Raw genomic sequence first — 15966 nt, forward strand, 5'->3', positions numbered from 1 at the left:
TATGCCTGAGGACATGTCTGGACATGCATGAGATGCACAAACATTGTAGAATATGCCTGAGGACATGTCCAGACATGCACGAGATGCACAAACATTGTAGAATATTGCTGAGGATGTTGTAGAATATGCCTGAGGACATGTCTGGACATGCATGAGATGCGCAAACATTGTAGATGTTAGGTGTGACCTCAACAAGTCACCTATTTGTCAGGTTATGTTACCGTTTCCCAATTGTTAGTTAGAGTTCTTATCCAAGCAAAGAGACACAGAGATATTATTCAGTATTTCTGCTCAGAAGTCCGTCGTTAACTCTGACTGTCTCTGACTGACTGTGGCTCTGAGCTCTTTATTACTTCTCTTTTATAGACAGAAAAGAGCAAACATCAGCAAATGTAAAAAAAACAACATTTTCAAAGTAAAGACAATTCTCCGGGTGTTATCAGCTGATAAGACAATCTTCTGGGCGTAGACTGCTTTTTAGGGCTGATGCGGCCTCTTCTTGATGAGTACGTGACAATAGATGACTAATCCTTATTTTAAAGAGAAGGATAGAAAAATACAAGTATTTAGTAAGACATAAGGTCAACCATTTTGTTTAGACACCCCTTAATCCTTACATTTCCCCCTTTGACATCACCCCTCCCTCTTGCCCTGGGTCCACCTGAACAAGTTCTAGTCAGCCTATATCCAGAGTACTCTCCCTGACCGCGAGTTGTCAGAGGGGTATACACCCATCCCCCTGGACAGTACCAACATCTAAAATTCAGGAAGAGTGGCTTTTCTGACAGATGGGTGATGTCAAGAAACTAAATCTACCTATCTTCACAAAAGTTCCATCTTTTCCGCATCATTTACCTTGGCTTTCTTGCAAAAGCACATAAACAACTTAAAGCATGCATAAAAGAAAAATACGAATAAGAGCACCACTATAATCGTCATTGCTGCCTTCTTAACCCAAGAGAATAACCCTGAGAAACTAAAAGTTCCACCAAACGGATCCCAGTCGCGACCAATATTTCGGGCCTTCTCTTGTAAATTCTTTACTTCCGTACGGTGTTGTGCAATGATGTCATAATAGTCAGGTACCTCAATGCTGGTGTTATGTATCCAAGTACAGCACTCATAGTCCTCAGTAGTTTCACAGAGTCCTGTCAGTGCTGCACTCATACTTTCAATTGCTAATTCATGTAATTCTAATTGTTGTCTGATGGCTCTGGTCTCCAGATTTAAGTTAGTAATGTCATCAGAGTTTTTCTCCAAAACATCATTAATAATTCCTGTATAGTTATTTAGTCTTTTCATTAAGTCTATACCCCATCCTGTCCAGGACGGGAACCAAGCCCATGCCATGTCCTTCTTCAGGAATATTTCTCTTTTACTACGATACCTGAGGGGATATCTAGGATGCATGCTAGCTTCTAATAGGTGATCACCTCGTTCATCACCTACTACTCCCATTACTGGTACTAAACTTGCGAGGTAGCACCATCCCTGAGCTCTTCTAGGTATCCAAGTATAACATTTATCCTCACAACAGATATATATATTATTTCCTAGAGCTACTGATCTTGAACTGATATCATTTCTATAACGAGAGGTGTATCCATAGAGGGATAAGTTGGATACTAACCACCTGGTGTTGTTGTCTGAAATATTACCGAGGAACTCAGCTAACGATTGGTGTGTGTGGGTTATACTAGGGTAGAAGACCGTGTTTTTCCCAGGAGTAGCTTTTGGTATGAAAATGGACAAGTTAAATTTGCTGTCTTGGCATTCTCCATTTCCTCCCGTTGTGTTCCCTAGGTTGAAACACCAATCAGGGGAAAAGGCGAGACCATTTGACTTAAACATTACTGTCTCGCTGGTATTTGTTCTAATTATGTTAATGCTACTGTTAGCAAGATCAGTATAGTTTATAGGAACTGCCATCAGTGGTATGCTTGCTGTGCTGGGGTGTAATTTGCTACAAATCCAACATTTCTCATATCCTGACTTCTGGGCATAAGCATATTTAAACTTCAGTAATAACATTTTTTTAGAAAATCCTTCATCCTTGTGTATTTTATTCTGTGAGGTAACCAAACTATTAGCCAGAATTACTGAAACAATAAAAAGATACATGTTGTCATTTGCCAACTGGCTCCTTTTTACAATGAGAAGCGTGGATCCAGGTAGGTTTCCCTTCCAATTTCACTGAGGTTGCTGTAATCAATAGCACCTGGAAAGGACCTTCAAACCTTGGTTCCAGTGTCTTTCTGGTATGTTTCTTTACATACACATAGTCTCCTGGTTGTAGATCGTGTGTACCTGTGACAGAATTAGGGTCTGGAAGAGAAGAATACACACTCTTGTGGATTTTAGTCAGACGCTGTTGCAACTGTATTACATACGTAGTTAAACTATCACATTGTAATTGCATACTTTGAGGAAAATATAAACCTAATCTAGGTGCACTTCCAAACAGTATTTCATATGGGGATAACCCTGTTTTTCCTGTTGGGGTGTACCTAATAGAGAACAAAGCTAAAGCTAGGCACTCAGGCCATGGTTTGTTCAACTCCTGCATAGCTTTTTGTATTTTCAGCTTGATTGTACCATTTACTCTTTCTACTGATCCTGAACTCTGTGGGTGGTAAGGAGTATGAAAACTTTGTTGAACCCCTAACATTGCCATCACATTTTGCATTATTTCTCCCGTGAAATGTGTCCCCCTATCTGATTCTATTGTTTCTGGGAGACCAAACCTAGGTATCAGCTCAGTAATCAGTTTCTTGGCGGTGGCTTTTGCCGTAGCTGATTTCACAGGATAACTTTCGGGCAAGCCTGAAAATAGGCAGATGCACACGAGAACAAATTCAAAGGGGCCGCTCTTAGGCATTTGTATGTAGTCAATCTGCAGTCTCTGAAAGGGATATTGGGCCCGGACCTGATGTTTACGTGGGGTTTTCACTCTCTGTCCTGGGTTATTAATCAGACAGATTTGGCATGCAGCACAGTAGTTCCTTGCAGTACTACTGAATCCAGGGGCTAGCCATCCTTGGCTTACAATCCTATACATAGAATTGGAGCTGACATGAGTGGGTAAGTGGACAGCCGCTGCCATTGCTGGGTATAGAGAGGCAGGTAGGCATATTCTGCCTCCTTCCCTCCATATATTGTCAAGGCCTAGTGCAGCTCCCTCCTTAACCCAACGGTCCTTCTCAATAGCCCCTGCTTGTTCCTGTAGTTCGATTAGCTGCTGCCATGTGGTTTCGGGCATACTCACCTGTACCGTGGCTAAGGTCTCAGGGCTTACTTCCCCTAGAGCTGCCTTCTTTGCAGTTAAATCTGCAAATGCGTTTCCTTTTGCCTCAGTTGTTTTTGCGCTCGTGTGTGCCGCTATCTTCATGATGGCTACTCTTTTAACCTTTTGAAGATTGTTCAGGACTCTTTTGATTCCTTCACCATGTTTAACAGGTGTGCCTGCTGCTGTAAGGTAACCTCTAGCTTTCCATATGTGGCCATAATCATGTGCCACACCGTAGGCATATGCGGAATCAGTGTAAATGTTCCCTTCTTGTCCCTCCAAGTGTTCTAGGGCTTTCTCTAGAGCGGTTAGTTCCGCTTCTTGTGCCGACATGTGTGCTGGTAGTGACTTTGCCTCAATTACCTGTGTGTCCGTTACCACAGCATAACCTGTGTGATATTTACCTTTGTCATCGGCAAATCTACTACCATCTATGTACAGTGTGTGTTCTGCATTTGCAATGGGTATGTCTGTGACATGTGGGAACCCCGTGGTTTCTTGTTCCATAAGTTGGAAACAATCGTGTTCATCAGATGTTATGTCATGAAATGAAAGTGTGTCAGAATCCTGAGTATCTTGTGCTGTGTCTACACCATTATCATCATTACTCCCCCCTGTCAAATCTGTCTGTAATGGTAAAAGCTGTGCTAAGTTAAAAGAAGTGCATCGCTGAAAGGTAACATTGGGGGGTAGGAGCAAAGTGCATTGTAGACGCAGCTGCCTTGCCATTGATATGTGTTTTGGTTGGACCTGTGACAAGATGGCGTGTATGTCATGTGTGGTATGTACCACTACAGGATTGTCTAAGACAATTTCTGAGGATTTGTCAATGATAATTGACACTGCTGCAACTGCTCGTACACAGGACGGTGATCCTCTAGAGACAGGATCGAGAGCCGCCGAGAAGTATGCTACCGGCCTTTGTTTGATGTGTTGTTGTGTCAACACCCCTGTTGCGTGTCCCGTGATTTCAGCAATGTACAAATGAAATGTTTTGGTATAATCAGGGATCCCGATCGCAGGTGCCGAAATTAGTAACCTTTTTAAGGTGCTAAAAGATTCATGACCTGCTTCTGTGAGTACATAGGGTACTATTTTCAAGCAATCATATAATGGCTGCATCAGAGAACTGGCATGTGGTATCCATTGTCTACAATATGACACCATTCCCAGAAACATACGAAGTTGCTTAAAATTGCGTGGGATATTCATTTGTCTTATGGCCTGGACTCGGTCTTCAGTGAGATGTCGAGTACCCTGGGATATACAGTGGCCCAAAAAGACAACCTTTTTCTGACATACCTGTAACTTAGTTCTATTCACCTTGCACCCTTTTTCAGCCAGGAATTGTAACAATGATAGAGTGGCTTTTAAACAAGTATCGTTATCCGGACAACATAACAATAGGTCATCTACATATTGCAACAATACACAAGTGTCAGGCGGTTGCCATTCCCCCTATTTTTACTTTTTAAGGTTTAGTCAGTGGGGCATCGGACAAAAGACCGTCATAACCACTTATGGGTATGGTGTCACGGGACGTCATGTGTGGAGGGACTACTGAATCAGACAACAGACTGCGTGACGCTCCTGTGTCAACCAAACAAGGAATATGTTTACCTTCCACCTTCATCAACATGTGGAGCATTTTGTTCTCTGATTCAGCTAGGACTGGGGCAAGTCATGCGGTCGGATCGTCCCTATCATTGGTACGCCTCTGTCTGTAGTCCCTCGTGTCTCTGTCCGTGTTTCCTTCCTGTTCGTCTTTTATCCTTTTCCTACAGTCTCTTTTTATATGTCCCACCTTGTTGCAGTAATAACAGGTAAGAGGTTTACGGGAGGAATTCCCTCCTTCATTGACCCGGGCAACAGTGTTAACTCCCGGTGTCCTTCTGGGTTTAGTTTCTGCTAAATCAGCCTCTATGCCTTGTGCTTTCTGCAACAATGTTCCTCTGTCCCGTATGGCTCTCCATTCGGGAGTACATGCTTTCAGTTTGTCACCTACTTGGGGTACTAGTCCTTCCATAAACTGTCGATTGAAAGCCCTAATGGTGACGGGTAAGGCTAAATCTAGACCTTCGTCAGCCATCATGCTTTCCATGTTGAGGTAAAATTCTGTAACAGTCTGACCTGGGGCCTGTTTTATGGGCGCTGTCGAACCCCTTTCCTGCTGTTTCCCTTGGCAAAATTCTCGTAACTGAGCAATAAACAGGGGTCTAGAGTCTATATGACGAGGATGTACTCCTGGCGGATCTGTGGTAGGATCCCCTTGTGGTCTATGTGGAGCAATTTCATTCATAAATTGATTAAACATCGTTAGTGTCATTTTATGTCTACATAAATCTTCCCCATCTTGCCAAGTTGCTTCATGTGTGTCTAGTAATTGTGTCACGAATCTACAGAATGCGGCAGGTTTTGCTACGGGATCAGGAGCATTCTGTATTAATGCCATAAGAGTGTCAGCCGACCAAGGTGTCCATGTCCTCAGAACGACTTGTCGGGTCACTGTAGGTGGCTGTCCTGCTTGACCCGCATTTGGATTATTTACTTGTATTACCCTAGTCCGACTATGGACTGGAGCTACGGGCTCTGGTCTTTGAGCGCCGCAATGCACACATTCCTGTGCCCAGTCTGTGTTCTGGGTACCGCATACTCGGCATACCCATCCTCTTCCTCTTAAGGAAGGATAAAGTTTTGGTCTTTCGCTACCTGGTGTGGTGATGTTATAAGGAGGTGGAGTATCTCCCGTATTAACCCTATCGCCGGGAGCAGAAGGAAGACTTTTGTGTCGGACCTTCATATCCCATCCACCCTTTTCCTGACAATACTTCCATCTCTCCTCTTTAGCCCTGTTGGAAACCTTAATTAAACATTGTATTTGTGATACCCATCTGTTCTGCAATATCTCTCCCTGTCTGTCTTTCTTTATTTCTTCCCAACCTTCTACACTTAATCCATTTTCTCCATCCATCCCCAATTTCTTGAGAATCCTATTTGTGCCCTGTGCCTTATCCTTCCCATACAACATTGTAATTATGTCTTTAACAGCATAACATTTCTGAGATTCCTCCTGGGGTTTACCATGTGTCTGGCCCATTTTGACAGTCCTGCCTAGGTGGCGTTTGGATCACTTACTAAGTGTCTCGTTGCCTTCTCCTCCTAGGGTGCCAAAATACTAAAAACCTCTCCTATATGAGATCGAATTACTTTATATGCTAGCCAACTGACAAATATTATGACCAGACTGACGGCTACAACATATACAAGCATTCCCTTTTGGTGGCCAAACACATATGACTAGGTCTCCGGGACTTTGTGGAGACCTTTATTCCCGTCCCATTACCATGGAATCTCTCAGCATTCGTTTCTTATTCCTGCTTTATCGAGGCAGTCAGGACTTATACTTTCAACCCGTTTTTAGGCTCATGAATCAAAAAGCGTATATCAAACTTAAGTGTCGGACCCCCAAAGTACTCTTACGAGTTAAGGGCGCATTCCGTTACCCATTGGGATGATATATGTTTCAATTCACACCATACAAACAGGGCTTATCTCATTCACAACAGACAGATGACAAGTAGACAGACAAGAAACAACGGTAACATAAGCCAAAATATTAAGTTCAAGACCCGCCTACTACAGAGGTTGGTGTTTACCTGAAGAACAATTCAGACAGATCAGGTGGGCACAAATCTAAGAAGCACAGAGTTTATAAGAAAATAAAGCTTTTCTTACCTGCGCAGGATTTGTCTGTGGTTCTTTGATGTGCCCAGCCTCTTTGTTCCGTCCTTATGTTCGTTCGCCTCTTGTAGTTTCTTCAGCGAGTCCGTGTTCGCGGCGCCAGAAATGTTAGGTGTGACCTCAACAAGTCACCTATTTGTCAGGTTATGTTACTGTTTCCCAATTGTTAGTTAGAGTTCTTATCCGAGCAAAGAGACACGGAGGTATTCAGTATTTCTGCTCAGAAGTCCGTCGTTAACTCTGACTGTCTCTGACTGACTGTGGCTCTGAGGCTTGTTTATTACATCTTTTATAGACAGAAAAGGGCAAACATCAGCAAATGTAAAAAAAACAACATTTTCAAAGTAAAGACAATTCTCCGGGTGTTATCAGCTGATAAGACAATCTTCTGGGCGTAGACTGCTTTTTAGGGCTGATGCGGCCTCTCCTTATGCGTACGTGACTAAAGATGACGAATCCTTATTTTACAGAGAAGGATAGAAAAATACATGTATTTAGTATGACATACGGTCAGCCATTTTGTTTCAACATACCTCAATCCTTACACTGGACATGTATGAGATGCACAAACATTGTAGAATATGCCTGAGGACATGTCCAGACATGCACGAGATGCACAAACATTGTAGAATATGCCTGAGGACATGTCCAGACATGTGTGAGATGCACAAACATTGTAGAATATGCCTGAGGATGTTGTAGAATATGTCTGAGGACATGTCTGGACATGCATGAGATGCAGAAATATTGTAGAATATGCCTGAGGACATGTCTGGACATGCATAAGATGCACAAACATTGTAGAATATGCCTAAGGACATGTCCAGACATGCACGAGATGCACAAACATTGTAGAATATTGCTGAGGATGTTGTAGAATATGTCTGAGGACATGTCTGGACATGCATGAGATGCAGAAATATTGTAGAATATGCCTGAGGACATGTCTGGACATGCATGAGATGCACAAATATTGTAGAATATGCCTGAGGACATGTCTGGACATGCATGCGATGCACAAACATTATAGAATATGCCTAAGGAAATGTCTGGACATGTATGAGATGCACAAACATTGTAGAATATGCCTGAGGACATGTCCGGACATGCATGAGATACAGAACCAATCTAGAATATGCCTGAGGACATGTCTGGACATGCATAAGATGCACAAACATTGTAGAATATGTCTGAGGACATGTCTGGACATGTATGAGATGCACAAACATTGTAGAATATGCCTGAGGACATGTCCAGACATGCACGAGATGCACAAACATTGCAGAATATGCCTAAGGACATGTCTGGACATGTATGAGATGCGCAAACATTATAGAATATGCCTGAGGACATGTCTGGACATGCACGAGATGCACAAACATTGTAGAATATGCCTGAGAACATGTCTGGACATGTATGAGATGCACAAACATTGTAGAATATGCCTGAGGACATGTCTGGACATGCACGAGATGCACAAACATTGTAGCATATGCCTGAGGACATGTCCAGACATGTGTGAGATGCACAAACATTGTAGAATATGCCTGAGGATGTTGTAGAATATGCATGAGGACATGTCCAGACATGTATGAGATGCACAACCATTGTAGAATATGCCTGAGGACATGTCCAGACATGCATGAGATGCACAAACATTGTAGAATATGCCTGAGGACATGTCCGGACATGCATGAGATGCACAAACATTGTAGAATATGCCTGAGGACATGTCCGGACATGCATGAGATGCACAAACATTGTAGAATATGCCTGAGGACATGTCCGGACATGCATGAGACGCACAAACATCGTAGAATATGCCAGAGGATGTTGTAGAATATGTCTGAGGACATGGCCAGACATGCATGAGATGCACAAACATTGTAGAATATGCCTGAGGATGTTGTAGAATATGCCTGAGGACATGTCCAGACATGCATGAGATACACAAACATTGTAGAATATGCCTGAGGACATGTCCGGACATGCATGAGACGCACAAACATTGTAGAATATGCCTGAGGACATGCCTGAACATGTATGAGATGTCTGGGCATGTATAAGATACTCAAATGTTGTAGAACACAAGGGAAAAGTAAAACTGAAACACGTATAAAGAAGAAATTGCAAAAACAGAATCTTTCTATAAAGCGGTACAGGATAGGCTACATTACAGGTTATTTTCATGATTAACAGCCACAAGTCTCTAAGATGCACCCAGAGGTGTTCTGGGAGCAAAACCTTTGTGGTTCAGTCTGAACTCATTTCCTTACAATTGGAGCAAATTCATGTCATCAGAACCACAAGGGACGGTTATGTTGTCCACTCATTAACACAAATGCTTATAGTACTCAGTACATTAGGTTTAACCACTTCAGCTCTGGAAGATTTACCCCCCTCTCATGACCAGGCCATTTTTTGTGATACGGCACTGCATTATTTTAACTGCCAATTGTGCAGTCGTGCAACGATGTACCCAAATAAAATCCACATCGTTTTTTTTCCCACAAATCGATATTTCCTTTGGTGGTATTTGATCACCTCTGCGTTTTTTTTTTTTTGCGCTATAAACAAAAAAAGGCTTACAGTTTTAAAAAAAAACGATATTCTTTACATTCTGCTATAAAACACATCCAATAAAAAAAAAAAAAAAAAAAATCTAATTTCTGCATCAATTTAGGCCAATGTGTATTCTGCTACATATTTTTGGTAAAAAAATCCCAATAAGTGTATATTAATTGGTTTAAGCAAACGTTATACTGTCTACAAACTATGGGATATATTTAGGCACTTTTTACCTTTTTTTTTACTAGTAATGGCGGCGATCAGTGGTTTTTAGTGGGGCTGCGACATTGCGGCAGACAAATCTGATACTAATGCCGCGTACACACGATCAAACAATCAGGTGGAAAAGTCCAGCAAACTCAAGTCCGCCGGACAATCCCCCCGTGTGTGGCCTCCGGCATACTTTTTTGACCCGAAAGTACGGCGGACTTAGAAAGTAGTTTTGCACTCCAATCTTCCCACCGGACTCGCATTTTGGCGGACAATCCGGCCGTGCATATGCCAGTCCGCCGTACTTTTGAAATTAACAGACTTTTCCCGCCCGGAGAAAAGTCCACTAATTTCGAGCGGGTCTCCAGGTAGGCGGGGCCCACGAAGGAGACGTCGCTGGCCCCGCCACCTGGTATGGACTTAAAGGGGAACCCCAACGCCGAAAAAAATCGGCGTGGGGGTTCCCCCCAGGTCCACATCAGACCCTTGTCCGAGCACGCTACCCGGCCGGCCAGGAAAGGGGGGGCGAGCGAGCGCCCCCCCCCCTGAGCCGTACCAGGCCGCGTGCCCTCAACATGGGGGGTGCCTTGGGGAAGGGGGGGCCGCACGGCCCCCCCACCCCAAAGCACCTTGTCCCCATGTTGATGAGGACAAGGGCCTCTTCCCGACAACCCTGGCTGTTGGTTGTCGGGGTCTGCGGGTGAGGGGCTTATCGGATACCGGCCCCCACCCTATGTGAATGAGTATGGGGTACAATGTACCCCTAACCATTCACCTGTGAAAAAAGTACAAAAAAAACACAACACAGGGTAAAAATAGTTTATTGCACAGCTCCGGGGGTCTTTCGTCTTCGGGGGGTCTTCTCGCCGGACTCCTCCGCTATCTTCTTCTAGCTCTTTTGCTAGCGGAGGAGCCCAGCTTTCTTCCTCGCCGCCGCCCTTCTTCCGACTTCGGGGGTCTTGTCCCCCTCTTCGGTTCTTCTGCCGGGCCACCGCGCCTTCTTATAGCTCTTTTACAGGCGGTGGCCCGGTCTTCTGTCGCCGCCGCCGCCTTCCGTTCTTCTGTTCTTCTCTTCACGTTCTCACGTTCTAGACCACTGTATTCCATCAACTGAGGAAGGATATACTTGGCATTGTATTCAACCTGTATTTGTTTTGGTGACAGGGCCAACAACCATTGAGAAAATCTTTGGTTGGAGACTCCAGGAACATTTTTTCTCAAAAAGGAACTTCAAAGTACTATGTGGGGGGTCTGTAAAATGATTTTGTTAAATCCTTTAATAGGCTCTATTGCTTTTACCGCATAATATACTCCCACTAATTGCCGGACACATTCCTCAAAGCCCTTTTCCACGGGAGTAATCAGATGAGAAAAATACCCAAGAATTTTCCAATCTTCTCCCTGTTTCTGAAGCAAAACAGCTGAGATGTCAATTTCTGAAACATGCACTTGCAAAGCAAATGGTGCCAGTTTATCCACCATCGCTAATGCAGGGGCTGACTCAGGGCCGTTTTTAATGCAGGGCAAAAGGGGCAGCTGCCCTGGGCCCTGTCATTGTTGTGGGGCCCAAAGCAGCTGCCTCATATTTCTCAGTTTAAATTCCCTCGCTCCTTGAGGTTTTAGTCCTGTGTTGTGTCCCGATATCTCACTGTGAAGTGCTGCTACTAATGCTGCCCAGCTCTACCCTATTTTTGTCTACAGATGACTCACCTGCAGACCCTGTATTTACATGTAAATTACTGGCATTCATATGTAAATAGTGGCGGCCGGCAGCATTGACATAATGCCCCCCCCTGAGGTCATATCCACCGTAATCCTCTTGCAACCAATCAACAAGCAGAACTCATGTGCTGTGACCTCTAGAAACTAACTAATGAACTGTACTGTGTTCTGTAACCTCTAGCAACCAGTCAGTAAGCTGTAATGATACCTCTGGCAACCAGTTCGCAATAGCTGCCTGATCTGATTCAGTAAACTGATTTTGAGTCTAGCTGCTATTTATTGTATGTCTCGGAGTAGGTGGAGAGCGAAACTGCATGGGGGGCCCCAAGATAAGTTTTGCCCAGGGTCCACTCAGTATTAAAGACGGCCCTGGGATGACTGAAAATCATTTTTCAACATTTCAAAAGCTTTTTGCTGGACTTCTGTCCAGGGACCGAATTCATTCTCCTCTGTATGTTTTAACAAGTCATTGTAAGGGCTTACCTAGTTTGGAGTCCATGGAGCAGAGATGTACGCAAACCCTTGCAAATAAGCACAGTCCACAGTAACAAAGAGATAAGCTACCTGGGCTCTGAATCTGTGCACGGGGGCTTGACAGGAATAGCCAAGGGATAGTCGAGGTAAAGTCACAGTCAGGGATTCCAGAAGTCAGGATAACGATAAACAAAGCCAGGGTCTGAAGCCAGGGGGCAGTCTTGGAACACTGCAACAGAACACAGGAGCGCAGGAACTCTTGGCAAACATGAGGAAATAAGACAATGAACTGACAAGGCCCTCAGAGCGAGGCAGTCTTTTATACCCAGCAGATTAGGTAACCTGTCTCAGCTGATCCAAGAGTGACAGGTGCAATCAGAGTATCCCCTTCAGTGCTACATGCTGAACTAGGCAGGAACAAGAACAGAGAGTCATGAGTTCAATACCACCCAGAGCCACTTGGGGCGTGACCACGCTTGGCTGACTGCAAGGCACGGTAGGGACCGTGACAGTCATATAGCGGTTTCGCTTTCTCTGCCAATGACTCAATAAAATCTCTGAAAAAATTTACCAAACTCAAAAATTGTCTCAATTGTCTCTTAGAATGTTGTTGGTACAGGTAAAGATGCACAGGCCTCTATATGTTCCTGTAAAGGCTGCTTCTTCCCTGGACCAATCAAAATTCCTAGAAATTTTACTTCACGTTTCATGAACTGAGCTTTGCATGTATTCAGCTTGAGACCTTCTTCTTGCAGAAGTGTCAACAATTCTGCCAGAAGAGCCAAATGCTCCTCCTCATTTTCACTTGAAAGAAGAATGTCATCTACATACTGGATTGAGCAATCTGATCTAGAGAATTTTGGTAAAACATTTTCCAACGCCTCATGAAATATAGACAGCGAACTGTGATAGCCTTGCGGAAGTCTATTAAAAACATATTGGACATTTTTGTAGATAAATGAAAATTTATATTGACAGCCTTTGGCCAGAGGAATGCTAAAAAAATATGTTTGCAATGTCTAGTACAGAATATATATTTTACATTCTGCTATAAAACATATCCAATAAAAAAATGTAAAAAATATAATTTCTTCATCAATTTAGGCCAATATGTATTTGCCTACATATTTTTAGTAAAAAAAAAATCCCAATAAGCGTATATTGATTATTTTGCCCCAACGTTATCGCGTCTACAAACTGTGGGATAGATTTCGAGACTTTACATTTTTTTCAAAAAAAAAATTATATTTTACACTAGTAATGGACGGTGATCGCCAATTTTTAGCAAGACTGCAACATTGCGGCGGAAAAAATCTGACACTAAGTGACACTTTTTTGGGGACCAGTGACACCAATACAGTGGTTATGACTAAGGCCTTATGGGCTGAAACACGTCAACCTTTCTTATCTGCGTTTGGTCACAGCAATCACTGGAGTGCGGATCATCTTTAACCAGTTGCCGACCGCCGCACGCCGATGTACGTCGGTACAATGGCACGGGCAGGCATAAGGACATACATGTACGTCCCTTGCCTCCCGCGGGTCGGGGGCCCGATCGGGCCCCCGCCCGGTGCCTGCGGCGGTCGGTTTTCGTCCGGGAGCGATCCGGGACGAGGGGGCGGCCATTCATTCATGGCCACCCCCTCGCGATCGCTCCCGACGAATAGAAATCCCCGGTGACATCACTTCCTCTCCTGTAATGTAAACACAGGAGAGGAAGTGATGTATTCTCTCCTCCGTGTCGGTATTTTTCGTTCCGACACGGAGGAGAGCGGATCGGTGAGTTGCACCAACACTCTACACACACAGTAGAACATGCCAGGCACACTCACACCCCCCCTTTACCCCCCGATCACCCCCCCAATTACCCCTGCCCCCCAGTCACAGTGACACCAATGTCATTTTTTATTTTTTTTTGCATTGGTGTCATTTGTGACTGTAATAACTGTTAGGGCAGTTAGAGTTAGCCCCCTTTAGTTCTAATGTACCCCCCTAACCCCCCCAATAAAGGTTTAACCCCGTGATCACCCCCCGTCGCCAGTGTCACTAAGGCTGGGTTCACATTGCAGCGGTTTATGAGAACGAATGTGATTCGCACCGCACTGCAGTGCAAATCACATCCGATCTCTGTGCGATTCGAGTTCAGCCATTCGCCGCACCCGCCGCACCCGCCACACCCGCCGCACCCGCCGCAAATTCGCACGGGACCCTTTTTTTGGCCCGCAGCAGAATCGGATCGCATGGGTGTTCACACCATGCGATCCGAGTTTGCAGATCGCACTGCGATATGCGAACTGATCTGGGGGTGTCAGTAACATTTCACTGACACTCCCAGCAGTTCGCATAGGGCAGTGTGAACTGCCGCTGGGAGGCATGCGATGCGGGAACCCGCCACGGATTCGCGGCGTTTCCGCATCGCTCCAGTGTGAACCCAGCCTAATAAGCGATAATTTTTCTGATCGCCGTATTAGTGTCACAGGTGACGCTAGTTAGGCAGGTAGGTATTTAGGTTCGCCGCAGCTTTTTATAGCGCCAGGGACCCCCATATACTACCGCATAAAGCCCCCTGATTGCCCCCTAGTTAACCCTTTCACCAGTGATCACCATATAACTGTTACAGGTGACGCTGGTTGGTTAGTTATTTTTTTATAGTTTCAGGGCACCCGCCATTTATTACCTAATAAAGGTTTAACCCCCTGATCACCCGGCGGGTGTCATTTGTGACTAATAACTGTTAGGGCAGTTAGGGTTAGCCCCCTTTAGTTCTAAGGTACCCCCCTAACCCCCCCAATAAAGGTTTAACCCCGTGATCACCCCCCGTCGCCAGTGTCACTAAGGCTGGGTTCACATTGCAGCGGTTTATGAGAACGGATGTGATTCGCACCGCACTGCAGTGCAAATCACATCCGATCTCTGTGCGATTCGAGTTCAGCCATTCGCCGCACCCGCCGCACCCGCCGCAAATTCGCACGGGACCCTTTTTTTGGCCCGCAGCAGAATCGGATCGCATGGGTGTTCACACCATGCGATCCGAGTTTGCAGATCGCACTGCGATATGCGAACTGATCTGGGGGTGTCAGTAACATTTCACTGACACTCCCAGCAGTTCGCATAGGGCAGTGTGAACTGCCGCCGGGAGGCATGCGATGCGGGAAGCCGCCGCGCATTCGTGGCGTTCCCGCATCGCTCCAGTGTGAACCCAGCCTAATAAGCGATCGTTTTTCTGATCGCTGTATTAGTGTCACAGGTGACGCTAGTTAGGCAGGTAGGTATTTAGGTTCGCTGCAGCTTTTTATAGCGCCAGGGACCCCCATATACTACCGCATAAAGCCCCCTAATTGCCCCCTAGTTAACCCTTTCACCAGTGATCACCATATAACTGTTACAGGTGACGCTGGTTGGTTAGTTATTTTTTTATAGTTTCAGGGCACCCGCCATTTATTACCTAGTCTCACTAGTGTACCCCTAAATTTAGGGGTGTCTACTTTCCAAAATGGGGTCATTTGGGGGGGGTTTGTGCCATCTTGGCATTTTATGGCCTTCAAAACTGTAACGCCCTTAGAAAGCCTGAAGGCGGTGCTTGGTTTTCGGGGCCCCGTACGCGGCTAGGCTCCCAAAAAGTCCCACATATGTGGTATCCCCGTACTCAGGAGAAGCAACAGAATTTATTTTGGGGTGTCATTTCACATATGCCCATGGCATGCATGAGCAATATATCATTTAGTGACAACTTTGTTAAAAAAAAAAAAAAAAAAAAAAGTTTGTAATTTTCCCGCAACTTGTGGCAAAATATAAAATATTCCATGGACTCAACATGCCTCTCAGCAAATAGCTTGGGGTGTCTACTTTCTAAAATGGGGTCATTTGTGGGGGTTTTGTGCCATCTTGGCATTTTATGGCCTTCAAAACTGTAATAGGTAGTGAGAAGTGAACTCAAAAATTTACGCCCTTAGAAAGCCTGAAGG

The 15966-nt window shown here is 44.7% G+C and overlaps 1 long non-coding RNA gene across 1 annotated transcript; it reads right to left on the reverse strand.

Annotated features, from left to right (window-relative positions):
• Positions 1-274: 274 nt before the first annotated feature.
• On the reverse strand, positions 275-7569 carry LOC143975823 (uncharacterized). The gene is made up of 2 exons (XR_013272423.1): positions 7022-7569; positions 275-2325 (listed from the first exon to the last, which is right to left on the reverse strand). It is a non-coding gene; the product is annotated as an uncharacterized LOC143975823 (long non-coding RNA).
• Positions 7570-15966: the final 8397 nt, after the last annotated feature.

The sequence above is a fragment of the Lithobates pipiens genome, unplaced genomic scaffold (genome assembly GCF_037356315.1).
Source record: "Lithobates pipiens isolate NorthernLeopardFrog02 unplaced genomic scaffold, aLitPip1_a1.2 Scaffold_13, whole genome shotgun sequence".
NCBI lineage: Eukaryota > Metazoa > Chordata > Amphibia > Anura > Ranidae > Lithobates > Lithobates pipiens.